The sequence below is a fragment of the Cupressus sempervirens genome, chromosome 6 (assembly GCF_028749045.1).
Source record: "Cupressus sempervirens isolate cs-2001-9-10 chromosome 6, ASM2874904v1, whole genome shotgun sequence".
NCBI lineage: Eukaryota > Viridiplantae > Streptophyta > Pinopsida > Cupressales > Cupressaceae > Cupressus > Cupressus sempervirens.
In genome coordinates, this window is record NC_143123.1 from 556,806,030 (window position 1) to 556,826,554 (window position 20,525).

Genomic DNA, 20,525 nt, shown 5'->3' on the forward strand with positions numbered 1-20,525 from the left:
TGTGTGTATTATATTTTAACTTCTTCCCCTATCATGTCAACCAAACCAATCACTAAAAAAACTTGTAGACTAGGTCACAAACCTCGAATCCAGGTATCAAACTTTGTATCACACAATAAAACCTCAGCAATGAAGTTTCCTTCACTTCCACTCTTCTCGTATTATCTTCTCATTTTGCTCTTCAATCATTCACATTCATCCATACATTCTTCTCTCTTGATAAAGGAAAATTTCATTCCTTTATACTAAATCCATAAAACAATTCCATGAGTCGGTTATTTCACCTTCTCAATTAATTATTATAGGACTACATTAAGAACATGTTACACTTAGTGATTACAATAATCTTATGTCTTGCAACTTGAATAAATTTCTATACACATAACATTATGATGAGAAAAATTAGCCATGTCATCACCAATATGTCTTCTTCACATCTATAACTTTGGCTTCTTAGAATAATAACTATGCTAAAAGATATAACAAGTTTACTAGAATATGCCTCTGTACACTCTATCTCAGAACTATCTTTACCAAAACTTGCATAACTTCTTACAAACTTAATGTCTTATGCTTCTAAGGTTAGATGCATATACTAGACACTTATTTGTATCTCCTTTTAACCTCACTACTAAAAATGCTCGATGATCTATTCATACCAACTCAATATTTTTGTTGTTATTCTGTCAAATATCATAGAAAATTGCTATGTTGACATCAATGATAAATACAGTCATGAATGTAACATATCATCATGATAATGATCTAATCATATTTCTACAATACTCCCCCATAGGAATATCATCAACATTCATGCTTCCACTAGCAAAAAGTATGAAAATTGGAATATTGTACATCAATCTATTCTAGATGCATTGAAAAGCGTTAGTGATTATAGTACATGCTCCTCTATTGTTAAAGGTGAAAAAAATATCTTTGCAATGGAATTCCTTATGTGAATAATAACTTCTAATTTCCTCATGGTAATTGGTGTAGGTGCAGCTTCCCCACTTTCACAGGTTTGTTGATGTATTTTCTAAAAATATTTGAGGTTAATACTTTATGTTAGTGCTTAAACAATTGGTAACCATTTTGACATACATAACACAATAAATGGACTGAGCATCCTAGCACACATCTAATTCTAACATAGTTTTTTTGTAACATGGTAGCAATAGCATCTAATAACCTAGGTTTGCAGTTTACTCAATAGTATTCAATGAATCTATTAAAAATAAGTGAGTATACTACATTAAACAACTACAAAAAATGACAACATCACTAGTATCACGATATCCTTACCTTATAATCCAATTTATTCTATCTAGGGCATCTAAATCAATAATGGTTTTCCCTACATTTGTATGTACTTTTATACCGTATTTTGCAATAAGCTAAACATAAATATAAATATGTTAGTCCATGGATTTGTTTTATCTAGGTTTTTTTTAACTTAAATATTATTATGGCATGTTTCATCAAGGCATACCTTATCTTGGCCATAGATCCAAACATCCTTCAAAATGAAAATGAGATTTAATGGAGAAATAATTGTTGTCTGCAAATCTATGTTATCTTGTGTGGTCTATGAACATGTCAGCAATGGACTCCTAGCAATTTGTGTGGTCACATGATGAAACAATCCAATAAGATAATGTGATAATTAGAAATATTTCACAAAATATAATTTAAGGTCTAAGATGACAAATAAATTATTTATGCAACCAAAGGCACCTGATGGGTTAAGGAAAGAATTTGAACAAATAAGACCATGCCTTACAACTTTTTTTTTCCATGGAATGACTCATAGGTCATAGGGGAAATGAATAGGATTATTACAACAAAAAGAATTTTAATCAAGTAACTTATGTCTGCAAAAAGATAAGTGGCTGAAAGCATGTGATTTTATTTTATTTTATTTGAGTGGGAAAAGTGGCAAAGTGCAACAATTACATGAGCTACATGATTTAGCTCCAAATGTTTTAGTTAGAAGTGACAAAACTGTCAAAACTAGAACAAGTTAAATTTATGGTGGAGGTTATAAAAATGTTATATTTTAGTAAGAAAAGTGAAGATTAGACTTAATATAAGTGATGAAAATGGAAAACTAGGATATAATTAATAACCTAGATTCGGGCATACAACTAATGTAGAAATAAAATCATTTACATGTCCTCTACTATCATCTTATCAAATTTATCAATAAAAAGAACACCTCCATTGGCCAAAACCTTTGCCCCTCCTTCAAGATGAAATACTCACTAAAATAGATACAAAGCCTTTTTATCATACCATAGTTTAGTCTACCCTAATTTTTTTCATTACAATATCCAAGCAGATACTACATCTTATGTATCTTCAAAATTTACTACTCAATATTATGTGAAACTCCAATTAGCAAAGGAAAAGGATAAAATAGTATGATGGAGAAATAATTATAAATAAGCAATCATTTACTGTGTTGGAGTCACGAATGACAGAAGTTGTTAAACTACTAGTTGATAATCCTTTTCTAGAAGTGTAGATAGCTATTGGAGTTGTCTTCTCAACAAATTTAAGGAACTGTAAAGAGCATAATATATAATAGAATACTTCAAGAGATAGAAAATCAACATGCACCCAACAACATTCAAGCATTACAATAGTTTTAAATTGAAGTATATATAATGTATTGCCAATTGGGATTTTGGTTGCCATTAGCATTAAGCATGCTTGTGCAGCTTAATAATCCATAAATAACTCAACTGAGGAAAAATAACCTGTGGCTTAGCAGTTGATAGATTTCCCAATAGAAAAACATTAAAGTATCCTCTTAATCTTACTCCACGTAATAATTTCTGCAATTAAAAAATTAAACATTTAAATTTTATATGTTAATATCACATACTTACAACCCTAGTGTTGAATAGTTGTAAAAAATGTACCTTTCTTGATCCTCCAAATAGAACACATGCAACAAATTTCTTAATATCAAGATGACAAAATATAGATGGTGTAATCATGGAACAAACTTATGTGTATGCATTAGGTCTCTAAGAATACTCTTTGAACTCCATTTCCTAAAGAACAATGTAATAGGAAAATAGTGAGGAGAAGTTCGTGAGAATTTAATTTATGAAATAAAAAGAAAAATGTAAAATCTTACTTCATCTATAGTAAAGGAAGTAGGGCCTCCACTATCAACCATCATGACTTTTTTAGTTCCCACAACTATAATATAAGGGTTCCTTATGACTACTACTCCCTTTTTTTGGGAAGATTAAATTTTTAGTTTGAATAAGACTAGTTTAAGATAGAGTAGTGTGCTATTGCAACTTGTATTTTAAAAATTAATACATACTTGCATAGTATAATTTTTTTCTTGGAGAATAGTTTATGTACCCATTATAGTCACTCTTATCCCCATAACAATTTATTTTACTAGATTGCAATCAATTGCAAGAAACTTGTTCCTAGAGAACTCTTGAGTTAGTACATCCTTCATAGAGGAAAACATTATGTATTGAGTTGAGGAGTAAAACTTTAAATATCCTAATAGTTTTAAACTAATTTTTTAATACCAACAAAATTAGATAGCATACTTCACAAATAATCACTTAAAACAACATCCTAGTTACCACATATTAACTATTAAGTGAGTAGATGTCTTTTTGGTTCTCAAATATAAAGAAAGCTCTCCTAAAATTCACATTAAAAACAATAAAAATTATTATGGAAAGTTGTGAAGAGATTTCCATTGGTTGTAATGGAGTACTGAAATAATACCTTTTTTATCTGAGATTATGAGCTTACATTGTATGTATGTTCATCATCGTATGGTCAAGGCATTACTAAGTAACCAACTGGTCACTATAAAAGCTATTCATGTGAAAATTCCAAGAAGATAAAGAGATAAGGGAATCCAATATTGAGGTTAGAATTCCCTTGAAAATTTGTTCATAATTTTCTTACAAACCAATGAAATTTTTTCTTTATTGGTCAAGAATATTTTGGTGAAATGCAATACCATTCTGGGGCCTATTCTAAACATTTTCCCCAATCATTAAGACATTATATTTTAATTTTTATACAATTATTAACATTCCCATCAAACCTATTGTAATATAGATGAACTTCCTTTCATGTATCTTGTGGGAAAAGGAATACCAAAGAAGATTACAAGAAAAACCCTTAGTTAAATCTTAAGATGAAAGAAGAATATGTCATTCCAAAAAACTAGGGCAAAAATACACAAACAATTTTTTAAAAAGGTAAATTTAACTAAGTTAACACATAAAAATGTAAACCATCATTGAGTACATTATAGAATGATGATAACATGGTACAATTAGTTTTTGAGTTACAAGGTCTAGGTACATAGTTGAGTTCAGATTATATAGCGTGAGGATGCAGAGTCGATATTCCATCCTATTGCATAGGTTCAAAACCCTAGGTTCTAGTGCTAAAGGAACACCTAGGTCAAGTTTAATAAGTCGGTTGATTAAACCATAGTTTCATGTTTACTAAGATATGATATCAAGTTTGAGGATACATTTAAGATTTCCCAATTTCTAAGTTGAATTTGAGTTAGATAGGTTTAGTTTTGTAGTGTTTGTATCACAAGTTTCATTTTTAGTCACGAGGGTGGAAACACATCTCTTCATTGTCCTTTTTAGGTTTTAACCCAGATTGATGGTTAAGTCAACCTTACTTATCTATATTTCATTTTAAAACATTGGGTTTACCAATCAGATAAGTTACATTAGGTTAGAATTTGATACCTTATATTCATTTCAATATGCCAATTCAATCCCCAAGGTGAACTCATTTTGCATCTTTAAGGAATCGACCTATCACCTTAATACTTAATCTTGATTATAATCATAACCTATTTAAAAATAATTAAAATATTAAATATTCCTCATTAAATCATTTATGACATTCATTTCATCTTTAAAACATAATCATATACCACTATCATGTTATCTAGATAAGACCTCTTCAATAGCCCTTCAACCCTATAACGTTAGCGATTCGAGTTTAATAAACCCATAATTAAATATATAAAATCATTATTAGATATTATTTAAAATATTTTCTTAATAAAATAAAATAGTTTCACTTAATATTAAAATATTGAAATAAAACCAAAACATAACCCTTATTTCCTAATATAACTTTTAATCCCTATACTTAACACTTATCACACTTAACTAACTATTTAACTAATAAAATAATACTATTAAAATTTAATAATACAAAAATCTGAAATATAGCATTTTATTTTAAACACTCCACAATGCTAATTACCAAACATTAACCAATATTTTCTTAAATAGAAATCCTAACCTATACTTACTAAAAGTAACCATCAAACCTTATTACCATAATGCAAACCAATTCCTACTTTAAACAAGAAATATTAACCATAGTTAGAAGCCATTAAACATTATTTCTAGCTTATTTAATAATCCCTAAACACCCACTAACTAACTAACTCTAAAAATATACTCATTAAACCGCTATGATCAAATCTCTCCCCATATAACCAATCCCTACCCACTCACTTAAAAAATTTGAAAAGAATATTCTATATAGAAAAAAAACATTAAATACTAATTATTATTATTTTTTAATTTATAACAATAACCATCATCTACTAACAAATAATTTCTAACTAAAACCCCCCAAATCCTATATAATTTTCTCTAACATAGCCGCTTCCCTAGCCTAACCTTCCGACTTGGCAAGTGGGGTAAATATCCCAAGGTGGTAGGCATGCCACCCAAGACCAATGCAAAATGGGTGCACTTGATGGTTAATGGGAGTGGTTGGGAAGAGGAGGCAATCTTGGAGAGGGATGTGTTAGGTTGGAGAAGGAAAGGGTGAGTGGTGGGGAGGGACCCACTCCAACTAAGGTCCTTCTCATGGTTTAGATTAAATTCCAACATAGCCCATGCATATGATGTAGACCTACACCCAACTAGGAGAGAAGAGAGAATGTGGCACGCAAGGCAGGTGAGTGGTTGGGTCATCTGAAATGTAAGAAGCATTTAAGTTAGGAGTGTGATTTTGTGAGGAGGTCAAAACCATGTTGGTTTCTTGAATTTAAACAATGAATTCAACTACCAAAATATCCTATGTCCATACTTGGAAGAGAGAGGAGTGAGGTTGGGTGGGGTCCATAGATTGTCCCATCTCCCCTTCCAAATTATTTTATTTTATTTTACATATTTAAACTTGTAAAGTGTTCCACTAGAAGGGGGATAAAAGGGATGAGTTAAAGCATAAAGAAGTAGGGGTTTTTTTTGGATAAAATTTATATAGAAAATAAGGAGAGAATATGGGGAATATTCCCTATTAAAAAATTGGGAATATAATGTTTCCCATACAATTTCAAGAGAGTTTTTTGGCTCTCTCAACATGAAAGTTGTATTGCATCTTTCATCTCTTTTTTGTTTTGTATCTTTCCTTTTTGAAACCTATTGAATTTTCACTCTATCTAAATCATTAGGTGGATTACATATTTAGTTATTGATAATAAGTAGTTTTACTTATAATTCAATATGTTTGATAATTTATTGATTAATCATGTCTTTACTAGGTAAAATTTAAGGTGAGAGATTGAATCAATGTATCTTTTTGCACATTTAGCACAAAACCCATGAACCTAATAGATGAATTATTTTAATTATATAATTTAATTGCTTCATACAACAACTTTCTATAAAATAAAATTTTGAATACATTGAATTAAATCCAAGATTTCATGAAAGAACTATGAAGTATACAACTTGAGATTATGTAAAGCAATACGTTTTGAGAATAAGATATGATTTACAATCCAATGAAACTTGATCACATAACTTGTTTATTTTCATATAATAACTACATTTATATTAACAATATTGAAGTTTACAACATTTAATCCATTCTTTACAAATTCATCTTCAACATGAATGCACAATACAATAGGTGGTATCACTATGGAGAAATATCCAATACAATGACATCAAGAACACCTTCAATACTCCAATTGCAAAATAAATCCATCATAAGGTCAATCCAATATCTTCAAAAACATATAGAACTAACCATGGCATGCTCACCTCCCATCCTATGCTTTGAAAGGCAACCCATTGAGTTGGGACAAACTGTAATTGACTAGGTGACATTCATAATCCAAACAAAAGGACATAACTCAACATATAATTCCTATCCAAGTTATGCATAACAAGATTCATCTTGAATTGATAGGGTGAAGGTGGATCTTTCATGCAGGAAAGGCCAATGCAAAAAACATATAGAACATGCTCCTTCCAATGCTAGAACCTCACATGGATTCCCATTTTTTCATACTCCTTTTCTCTCCAAATAAAATCAACGGGCAGTGCCATGCAAGTGCCCATACACCTTGCATTTCATCCCTCTTCTCATCATGAGAAGAGACCCTATAGTAACATGAAGTCCAACTAAACCCTTCCCCTTACATGGCCACTTTTTCCCTATCTAAGGGTGAGTAATGCCAACACTCCCTCCATAATTTTCCCAACAAAAAAAGGAAAAGAACATGAAAAGAAAAGCAAGTAAAAACCCACAATATGTATCCCTCACATGATAACAACACAAAAAACAACTCCAAATATGCAAGAGATTTACACACACTTAAGTAATGAACAAAATGAGCATATCAATTGTAATGGAGAAACCTATCTTCACAAAGGTTATGGCAAGTATGAGTTTTGAGACGAGCTTAATCCCTTCCTCCTTCCAATTCCAAATCTTTACTTCTCTAAAAAATAGAGAGTGGGTGAACTCCCTCCACCTCTACAAAGGGATTCTAAATAGATTCTAAACTCACCCACCAAAAAATAACAATAACTCTAAGTTGACTCTAAGCCTCCTTTGGTCTCCCCACTTGCCCCTACCATAAAGGCAACTTCTTAACAAGAGTGTAAACTTGGGTAACCTCATGGAGATGACCCATTTTCGCAACAAAGTGAAATTGGGATATTTTAAGGGTCATAAAAGTTGTTAGAAAGTTCTAGAAGGGTGGAAAAGGTTCCTAACCCATACCCCTACCACTTGAGCACTTGGATTACATTAAATTTGGCTTGTAGGATCAAGTCATGACCTATACAAGTGGCTTGAAATATTTCATCTCCAAAATCCTAAGGATGTAAACTTTCCACTAAACCCTAATCAAGGGAAATTAATTTAGGTTACTAATTAAATCTGTCTTAGGTTAATAGGTTATATTGCCAAACCTAATTGACATGTAAGTACACATATGCATATAACGAGTGTCAATTGACACCATAAAATTTACTTTTACATAACATTTGACATGTCACAAAATACAAAATGATACAAATTAAACACTTGATGATGAGCTCCGAATCACTTTGTTGGATTTAGCCTTGGTCTTATAGTTTGCACATAGGGTTGATTAATTTTTCTCCAATTAATTCCATGGTTAAGTTTTATGTACACTCAATATGAATATCAGTAGTTCAATAAAATCATGTTATACATATATATAAACCAAACTTACATAATCAAATTGATTAGAATATTATAAATTTAATTTAAATAAGCTTTTCCCATTTATGTACATAAATTACCATCACTAATCTCACAATTGAATCATCATAACATATTCATTAGTTTGAATTAAAATACTGAAATAATCATCATAATGCACACATACATCCAAAACATCATAAGCATCATCAATAGAGCATATTGAACTATTTGAATGCATATAACCTAATCATTAAGGTACCATAATTCATATCATCATCATAAGGTGAAACACCTCATAGCATCATTAGTACAAATTAATGTTTAAATAGTCAAACAATGTAGTAAGTCTCAAATCATAGGGTATCAAAATATGAATGTATAACCTCCTATACATGATGCACTAACAACCTTAACATGTCATAATATAATTATAATATTTAAAATCAAGCTACTTAAGAGCACTTCTAGTGATTTGAAGAAATTTGTCTTTGAATTTCTAATGATTCAAAAGAGGGTAAGTATTAAGTTGTATTACTACAACAATCATCAAATCATTATATTTATGATAGCCATAATTATCATAATGTCATCTATATAGTTTAAAGCAATAACCATCGCAATAATTTCTCATAATGTCACATTGTCATGCTCATATATCCATTCAAATCTCATATAAAAAGGTTTAAGAAGAAATTCATATTTAAAGAAGTACATATGAGGAGAGGTCTTACATCCTCCCCCACTTGCCTTTGACTTCCTCTTGGAATTCACACAAAGTAAGATGTTTATCCCATGCTAGACCTTGTCTATACTTGTTCCAAGATATAGTCTAATAAGAAGAATGATTTATAATTCACATATACACTCAAAGATGACGACATATTTACCTAATTACCCTTACTAAAAGTGAAGTTCAACCCATAACTCCAACATGGGTACATTTTTCAAGGTTAAACACTTCTTAAAACATACATATCACACACACACACAAAAAAAAAAAACAAACACACACACACACAAACACACACACACACACAAACACACACCTACACACACACACACACACACACACACACACACACACACACACACACACACACACACACACACACACACACACACACACACACACACACACCATCCTATATCATGCCCAAAATTTTAGGCAAAAAGCACAACATTTTTTTTTTGAATTCTTATATTGACATACACATGTTATGACTAAGCTAGCATCGAGTTAGGTAGTTTGTATATACCTATTTCACATACATATAAGAGTTACATTCAATAGATGGTATGTGTGATCATAAGTTAAATTCATTGTTTGGAAGTGAACTCTCAATTCAACTATTTATCATAGAGTAATACCCTTATTAGACATGGGTTGCCTTAACATATTACCTAGGGCTTAGGTAACCTGGAATAAATAATTTTGTTTTTGAATTCCTTAAGATGTAGTTGATTGATTATTGGTTCCAGTTGGTATTCTCTAGTGTCACATTAAAATTTGTTTGTAACAGTGAATCCAATTACCTTTATTTAGGGTTCTACAATGGTTGTGTTTTAGAAGAACGACATGCAAGTTCCTAAGCAACATGGGTTCACAGGTTCCATTCTCTTTCATGTGGATGAAATCCTTTTGCATTGTTGATATATTCTAGATTCAACCCTACATAGTGGAATTCTTAACCTTACTTATCTCTTTTGAGTTTTACATCATTAGATCCGGACTCATAACAAGAATCACATTAGGTTTGTTTTTTTGTCATGCCTTTATTAGAAAGTACAAGGATGATCCCCTAGAGAACAATATGTGCTTAAGGGACACACTATCTAGTTTCTAACATAACCTGAGGGATCTAGGTGAAAACATTAATCTCTTATGGTTAAATTAATTTTGACATTAAATTCATCTTCTAACATAACCCTATATCAACTATAAAGATATCTATACTATTATAACTTGTACTACCTTCAAACCATAAAATAATCACTTTACTAACTGAATGAACCACACTTATATATTCATTATGCTTCATTAAGTCATACAAATAATGTAAGGTTTGATAACCATACCCTATCATTACTTGCACATAGAAAGCATAGGTTGACAAGCTACCTATACTAGCATGCTTATTGACCCTTATACTAACTGACTAATACTTTATTTATACACTTACAATTTTAATTTGGCTTATATTCTATCAACTTTGATAACCTACTAATATCTTCAATCAAATTCATAACATTCATTATCTAGTTTTCATTCCCTTGAACCAAATATAAAATTTACTTTGCAAATGAGATTTAATGACATAAAAAGCTAACATTAACACTTGCACAAGTTTGATATGCCTATTATAATGTACATTCAATCCTATATAATAGCACTTATCTATCAATTTTGCTTTATTAATTTGATATTATAATATACTTATGTAACCATGCTCCATAACCCTAATGACTTACTTAATATCACCCTAATGAAACTACATCCAACTAACTTTATTAACATTCGTAATAGTAATTCAAATCTACTAATTAAAGTCATGAACTAAATTCTAACTAACATTTATTAACTAAAACTCATTCACTTATCTAGCAAAAATTTTGATTTTAACTAAATAATAACCTTTACTATATCCTAACTACTATACTAACTATCTAACATACTTCCTAATAACTTATACTTAAGCCATGCATTATTGGCTTACTTATCACCTAATAATAATTTATTTGTTTAAGTTTAGTATTTTACTATCCCTATATCCTAACATCTACCCTTAACATACACTCCACATACCAACAACCCAATTAAATCACTACTTTCAAGGTTTGCCCCTTTCCAATTCGAATTCGTATGTTGTGGAGTCATGTGCCCACTCTATCCTCACTCTAAAGGTGATTAAACATATGTTCCATTAACTTCCCCAATGCACTTAGTTAAAAAAAATTTTTGCCAAGTGTGATCCCAAGGCATACATCTAACATGGGTTACTTTCCCATCATCCACCTACTCCTCCCATTTCCAAAATGCCTATCTCCTCCTCCCTAGGCATGAAGTGTTGGGTGGGGGATATATATGTCTTATCATTTTTTTTTTCAATAATATTTAGGTGTGCAAGACAAGAGTAAGCTTTCTGACTTTTGTCAGAACCATGTCAAAGACTTGTTAACATTTAATCATATGATTCTAAGGCATGTGACACCTAGGAGGGTGAGGCTCAAGTTTTGAGGCCTCTGACATCATCTTTTCCTCTTGGAAACTAAGCATTATGTCTTATTTTATGTTTTTTTGATGATTGGTAGAAGGGGTGGTCAACTAGGTAGAGGACTTTTTGGGAATTCTTTATTTTATTTAGAGTTTTAATAGTGAACAAGTTCTAAGTGGAGGTAGTCTTTTCAAGGGATCTTGTTTTTATATGAATGCATTATTTGTTTATTTATTATATATATTTTTAATCTTCTTCTTTGTACCATACTTGAACTAGAACCTATGTTAATATGTCTCTTTTAGATATCTTAATCTTGTGAGAGGTCTTAATCTTGTAACTTAGGAAAAGTCTTAGGAGACTAGTGTTAACTAACTTCTATTATAACCCCTAAGTCTTATAGACTCATACTATGGGTATCAAGCATATTCTCTCCATTATTTTATTAGACTGTAATTTGGGATGGAATTTAATTGTCCATCGCATAAAAATTCTAGAGAATAAAATGGTAGCTACAGGAAGTTTTACTACAAGTTTAATACATTATCATCTTTCACATTATAGGATCTAAATAAAAACTTGAAAATCTAATGAACTAATCTTCATGCATATACAAGGAACTATCAAAGATAATGTTCATCCATTGTGTAAAATGCATATTATGCTTTTATAATGCAATCATCTATGTTCCAAATTGTATTATCTATATAAATAAAAAAATTCCACACATCCACTATGAAATATTCCTACCAAAAAATTTATAGGGCATCATACGGATAGTCTTATTTCAAAACTGTTCCAAGTTACATTACATCACAAAATTCGAAAAATTACAATGAATATTTTTTCTTGCAAGAAAACTATATACAAAATCCTCAACTATACCTTACACAATTTCAACATTATACAATAATAACAAATCCCTTTAACATCACAATGGAATAACCATGGAGATTTAACATCCTAACATGTTTACAATGACATGGAATATTTGCATCTCTACACACACTTGGTTATCAACATTGCCAAGGATAAACCCTAGCATCTCCAAGGAATCCCTCTTCACAAAACCTGCAACACAACACAAAACTTGGAACCATGGAGGGTCACCTCCCATCCTAGGCTTCCATGAAGCCACCCACCAAGTAGGGAAACAAGATCCAAATGGAAAACACACATAAAACATATGATCATGCATGAGAAAACTTACAAGATAACACATAATAACTCCCTTCCAAGGTTTACACTATGATTCACCATTGGAACCATTTTCACTTAGGGTGAAGGTGTGCTTTCAACAAGGAGACTTGGCATATCATCACATATCTGCAATAAATAATTTTCATGCCATTTTGGGGCTTTCACAATTCAATAATTTCATGCCCTTTCAGGGTTTTCACAAAATGTCCTTCAACATACTTCCATTAACCATAGCATCCTTGAAAATCCACAGTCCATAATCTTCCCTTCTACACCATCATTTCCCTTATCACCTCCAAAGAAGGATTTGAATGAATATGGCATACAACAGAGCTCATACTTCAAGCTTCTCAACTATTTTTCAAGCCCAACTAAGCCCTTCACCTTGGACTTCTCTTCCCTTCGCAAAGGGTGAGTGAAGCCCTCACACCCATAACACACTTGACATTCAAATCAAAACCAAAAAGGATCAAGAAAGAAAACCAAGAAGTTTTCATGAACACAATGCACATTCATACCACTACAACACAATACAAGATTCACAATGGCACAACACAATACCAGAATCTACCATGCAAATATTCACAATTCAATACAAGATCCCTTAACAAATGCTCCATGCTTGCAGATTTACTATAAAATTCTAAAAGAAATGAAATGCACGTGGTTTGAAACACCAACCTTGGTCTAAGCTAAGACAATGATATTTGTTGTAGAGCTCCCTTAGCCCTTCTTCAAACCCTAACTATCTCTAAACTTAGAGAGTGGGTGAACAACCCACTAATTTGTCCAAGACCGTCTAATAAGGCCTTCTCACTAACTATTTTAGCAAAGACACTAAGCCACTCCCTCTTACAAGCTTGTCTCCTCTAAATTTTCTATATTTGACTTAGTGGAAAACATGGAAGAGAACACATGTGACAAGTCCATTTTCGAATTGGTGGAAGAATGCATGGATAAAGGGGCCCCTTAGGCTATCTAGTCACTATCATGGTCAAAATTAGGTCCCTAAAATGTTATACTGTCACATAGGTAGCTCATTTTCACATGAAAGACACTTTGGGACCACCTAATGACCCCTCAAAATGCCAGTCAAGTCCCAAATTCGAATTTTCCTTTGATTGTGACCCATCCCACCCTTTATCAAGTGGGTTTACTTACTCATTAACAAGATAATTAGTTTTAGGGTAAATTTCCACCATGGTCAAGACTGTAAATAACATTTCAATTACACACAAAGTCCACAAGTGTCAAGTGATACATAAAAACACATTCCACATCACCATGACATGCCCCTAATGCATCTTAATGATTAAACATTTCCACATGCAAGAAAACTCACATTTATGAAGAAAAATACTTTCACAATGAGGCTTTTGAATCTTCCAAAGATTCACCTTGGTTAAACTATGTTCATAAAGGTTTGGAACTTGTTTCCCCCAAGAATTTCCATGGTTCCACTTCCTGCACATTAAACTCGAACATCAATAGTCCAAGGAGGTCATAAATATATATATGTATGTGTGTGTGTGCGTGGGTGTGTGTGTGTGTGTGTGTGTGTATCATAAATGCATAAAATTTTAAATTTTATGAAGTCCCTATTAACATATTTCAAATTAAATTTCCTTTCCTAATCTTTCAAATAAATCATTCAAGATGTTAGAGAATCAAATCTACATATCATAGACCATCATAATTAGATTAACATTTATCTACATATCATAAATCATTGTAATCAAATTAACATATATCTGCATATCACATTAAGTCATAAAACATCTTAGTCCAATTAACATTTCACATACTATAATGTCATAAAACTGCATCCTTATGTGTTCGATCATCCCATTCAAAATATTAGGTTCTATTGCATAACAAAACCTATCCTTTAACACTAACATTATAATTTGACATTTTAAGCTTTTTTACAAATTTAGTTTCTATTAAAGCAATTGAAATAATTTAGAACATTAAATGGAATCATTAATTATATCAATTAGGTCCTAATGTGCGGATCATTAAAGTGCATATATTAAAATAGCATAACTCTATAGTCTTGAATGTATATCAAGACATCAAATTAGAAGTTTCATAATGCAGATATATCATCTATACTATGGTGGGTCAGGTGAGGCCTCACATCCTAAATTAGTATGAATATACTTATAGAGTCTCCCATAATAATAATAATACCATAAGGTATTTTGAATTTCCATATATTCACTCATTAGGGTAACAATTGTACAAGACTCCCTCAAATATGGTTTCCTTAAAATGCAACTTGGATCTTTATCAAAGGTTATCTAGTTTTACTCTAGAGTTTCCATTGGTACTACTTTTTTGATAGGACACTAAACAAGTCCATTGCTACACATGCACTTTTTGTTTCTAAAACTCCATTAGGTTAACTTGTAACCTTAACTAGTCTTATATTTGGTGCAATTCATTACTTAATACAGTCAATGTATATTCACTAGTCCTATTATTAAAGTCTTGGGAGAGGGTGGGGCATGAATACCTTCACTAAGAACCCCATACCCTAATGCTATACATCCACTTAATTGTTAGGAATCCCTTTGGTAGGCATATCATATGTCACTTTGCCAAAAAAATTCATAATAAGGGGCTCAAAACTTAAATTCAAAATCAAAGTTGAAATATTCAATGCAAAATTATGAAACAAAAGAAATCAAGAGTGGCCATAGTAGTAGACTTTTAATCAAGAAATAAAGGCATGACCTAGAGGCAAAATAGAACCATCAATTTTTTTTTGGCTAAGTAGCCCAATAATTGCATTCGTGCACTTGTTGGAAAGAGGGAAAGAGAATTAGAATACCAAAATCTAAAATCGAATAACCAAGGAAATAACTCAAATTTCTTAAAAAGTTTACATGACTAACATTATGTGACCATACTAGGGACACTGAGGGAAAGGAGGAATCTTAGGTCTTCTAGATACATTGTAGGATATTGCATTGAAATCAGATGGTTATCTACAAACCATATTTGTAAAATTATGATTGATCCCACATACTAAAAACATAGCTATCTTCATTGACATTGCCCAATGGTTAGGGTTTACTATACCAAGGAGTGTGTCTAGACTAGAAACCCCATTATAATGTGCAAATGGGAAGATAACCAAAATGAGTTTCCTTCCATCCTCTTTTTGTTACAAGGTTCTCCTTTTGAAGAATCTAAACATGTGGCGACATTACTAATAGTAGTGTTGTAATCTAAGTTGTAGCTATAATACCAAGTCCCTTATCCTCAATTGACTACAATTACATACTGGGCATGTCATGCCCAAAATTAGGGCAGAAACACAGGAACATTTTTTTTAAAAGATAATTTCAACTATGTTAACATATAAACATGTTGAGTATTATTGATTATAATGCAAGGGAGTGATAACAAAGTGCAATTAGTTTTCAAATTACAAGATCTAGGTTATAAGTAGGAAGGATTTTGAAAGGGTCTTAGATAGAAATCCTAAGAGTGATTAGGAATACGGTTTTAAGAATGAAATGAATGTTAGTAGTAATTAATTTATGAATAATAATAATTTAATTAAGTTAAATTAAAGCATGATTTAAATGAGATCAAGTATTAAGGTATTATATAAATTGTTGAAGATGCAAAACTAGTTCACTTAGGAGTTTGATCTGACATACTGAGAACAAATAGAAGATGACATAATAATCTAATATAACTTATGAAATTTAATGAACATGTAATAATGTGAAACACAAAATGATCAAGTAAGGTTGAATAAATCATCAATTAGGGTGAAAACCTGAATGTGCCATTGGTGTGGTGTAATTCTACGTGCATATCAGAAAATGAAATTATATGAATCTACCTTACTCAACCAAGCATATTTAATTCAACTTTAACTTGAGAACTATGGAACCCTAATGTTTTCTCGAATATGATGTCACATCTTAACTATGGTTTAGTCAAACTGAATTGTGTAACCTAAACTAAGTGTTCCTGTAGCACTAGAACATAAGGTTCCATCATGGTGCAGTATGGTTGACATGTTGACTGTATATCTATATTAATTTAACTAAAAACTTGACTATGTACCTATTGTGGTTTAACAACACATACCCCATTTTGACTAGAAATGGGGACCCCCTATTTTATATTTGGCTTTTTGGATCCTTAGTTTAGGGTATGAGTCTTTTTCTAGTGTTTTTTGACCTAATTTGGGTCTTAGTTCAAAAACCTAGTCTCTGAAAGTCAAGTTTCTAAGGGAAGAAGTCATTATACAAAAGAAAAAAGGTCCCTTGCACACCTCCCCAGGTGTGCTAATGCACAAAACATGAAGAAAACACTTACAAAAGGTAATTGTATTGTAGCACAATAGTGCACTAGTGCAACTACGCACCCCCACTCTCTCCCCACTTTATTTGCTTCTAAACTTTGAGCTTTGAGCACACCATGACACCCAGTTAGGTGCACCTTCTCTATTTTTTCCCTACACAAATAAACACAAAAAAAAATAAAAATGTTAAATCTCCAAATTGAGGTGTGCTACTATGCACCTTTTTTCCTATCAAAACAATAAAATAAAGAAAATCTCCAAATTGAGGTGCCCAGTAGCACACCTAATTAGGTGCACTACTGCACACCCTTAAAATACAAAATTTTGCCCAAGTCCAAATATGAGGTGTGCATCAGTGCACCCCATGAGGTGCGTTGTTGCACATCCGATATGTTAAAGTGATAAAAGGTGCACCAGGCACACCCATCGGGTGCACCAAGTGTGCCCTTTTTTGCAAAAAAGGGGTAAAATTCTGACTTTTTGGTTTTTTTGAGTAGTTAGGATTTTTTGGTTTTTTCAAGTTGTAATTAGGGTTTTTTTTATATTTTCAACTCTCGAGACTAATGTTTCCTTCTTTGTGTAGGTAAAAATGGCATCCTCAACTTGTCTGGGTCATAACTTTTGACCTAAGCTTAGAATTCAAAACCGTTTACAATGGTGGAAAGAAGAACTAAAAATCTAATTTTAGTCCCTAAAATAGTGAGCCTTCAGCTACCCAATTTTAGGGACCAATGAAATTTTCAACTTGAAATTTTGAGTAGAAGACCTTTGAAAAGCCAATTAAAAATGCCTAGAAAATCTTGTGAAAAAGTTTCAAACATTTGATCATTTTGGATAATTTGGATTAGTTGGTCTCTCATCAGGAAGGATAGGGTAATTGGAGAGAAGAAAAAGATCAAAGATACAAATATTGGACACATGAATTAGAATAGGTTCCTCATCTTACACAATTATTAATGACAAGATTCAACATGAGTGCCTTTGGATTTTAGATAGAAGAAGCAAAAGGAGTTCAAATGTATGAAAGCGTTTGGCTATAAAGAGAATATAAATCATCAAAAGGGGGTAAAGTATGTACAAAAAGGTAATCTAAAACCCCATTTGAGAAAAACCCATAAACTATTTTCAAAATTGAGAACTCTAATTTTTTGGCGAATCGAGCACCTTGCACAAGTTTCATGCATGTGTATTGGTGTGCCAGGTGCACTTTTTCAATTATGTTTTGGAAGATTTTGAAGAATTCAAAGGTGCACTAATAGTTAACTACCAGTTCTAAATTTAGAGCTTTTCATGCATTGAAAATGCATTCTAACAACAATTTAACTCTGACAGACACCTTATGAAGATGAAGCTTCTATTTTTGGCACTTCCAAACACTCTTACATCAATTGATGTCTCTCTCTTTCTTATTTTATCATGTTTTCTTTTTTTTTTAAAGAAATGTAAAGGCCCATGCATCCAATTAATGATATAAATATGGATGGAGTCCTACTAAGCACTAGTTAGAAAGTCAGTTTGTACATAAATAGATTTGTTTTATTATTTTAAAAGCATATGATTGCATAAAGATATCTCTCACTCTCAACAAAAATTGAGGAGAACATTTCTTATAAAATCAGGAATGTAATATGTATTCTAGGCCACCATTATTTTCATGCAATAATAAATGTTGTTGGTGCTCACATTTGGAGTGTAGTGATTCTTGCCTAAGTGTCTTATATTTTGTGAATATATGTTCATGAAGTGTAATTGAGCCGATAATATTATTGCATTTTTCTAGTTGTGTGATCTTTTAATTTTTGTGTTTGCTATGGGTTTACAAATTTTTCTGACATACTTAGTTTAAGAAGAGATCATCATATTGTTCTTTCATAGCTTTTCGTCTCGCATGAGCACACTTTTTGTGGCCTTGCAATTTGATGGAAAGTGAAACATCTTATGATTATTGAATTCTCATTGACAATTACATCAGTGGAATTAAGGAAGTGCTACTCCTATTTCCATTGATTACCTACTGTTCTTTTTAAAGGCTTAACTTGTAGATGTGTTGTTTTTGTAGTTTATGTTTGTTAGGAATTTCCCTTTCATGTTATTTGCTTAAACTTCTTGTTATCTTATCTTTGTTATTTTCTTTGCTAACCCCTGGTTAAATTAAGAATTCATATAGTTGCATTCTTAGATAGCATTCATCAAAAAATAGAAAATACCAAAAAAATCTCTTTTTTGGTTAATTTTGAAATAGTAAGCAAATTGATCATTTGATCCGAAATTGGTTCAAACGAAAAAATGCCTCCTCATGAGTAAAAACATTTATCTTCAACTGAGTGGATTCTAGTAGGTCGCAAGATCACTTGGAACCTTGGAGTTGATACCAAATCAACCTTTCAAGAGAGGAGTTCAAAAGGATTCCTACCATTAAGCATCATGCAAAATGATAGCTCAACAATACCTAGATCAAAAACTAAGTGTACCTTTTCATCACTCTTCTACATTATAATCAGTAAGGGCCTACATGTTTATATGTTAACTTAGTTGAAATTACCTTTTTTTAAAATTTATGTGTTTTTTCCCTAAATTTTGGGCATGACAAGGCATCTACCCACAATCTTTCTTAGGTCAAATTCACCATAATATACAAGTTGAGGTTGTGCTATCAAATCCACCGAAGTTGGTATGATCCTATATACATATATATCCTTGTCCTATATTACTTCATTGGTTACACAAATTCTAATTATCATCAAAGAATGCACTGAATGTTGCTGCTCTTATCAATAGTCTATATTTCATGTGTCATAGTCATGAACAACTTATGAATTCATCCTTAGGCTATAGGTTTACAACTAGGTAGGTATAAAATCATTAGAAAGTCGATGTTTTCAAAGATTACTTATCTAATCTTACAACTATCTCCTTACCAACGTATAGGTCATCATCACTTTTCCTATCATGTCTCATGTCTTGTAATCCCCTTATCACTTAACTCTAAAACTTGAACCTTTATTTCATATTAGGTTGATAATCTCATCGCGACTATGCTTTCTCTATATTATAGGGTTATAATTGATCTAAGAATTTGAACACTAGGATCTAAGAGTATATACTTGGTAGTTATATTTTAGTATCACTCATGCTTATACAATAAGCCCACTAACATAAAAAAACATACATAACCCTTAACTTAGAAGTTTTTATTTTCTATCTTACCTTTTCAATACTCTATGTTACATAATTTCCACCATTTAGTCATGTTCTTACCATCATATTTAGATAAATTT

At 31.6% G+C, this 20,525-nt stretch overlaps 1 pseudogene; it reads right to left on the reverse strand.

The window, feature by feature from the left end:
• Positions 1-2,165: 2,165 nt before the first annotated feature.
• On the reverse strand, positions 2,166-3,496 carry LOC149553470 (DNA replication licensing factor MCM5-like; annotated as a pseudogene).
• Positions 3,497-20,525: the final 17,029 nt, after the last annotated feature.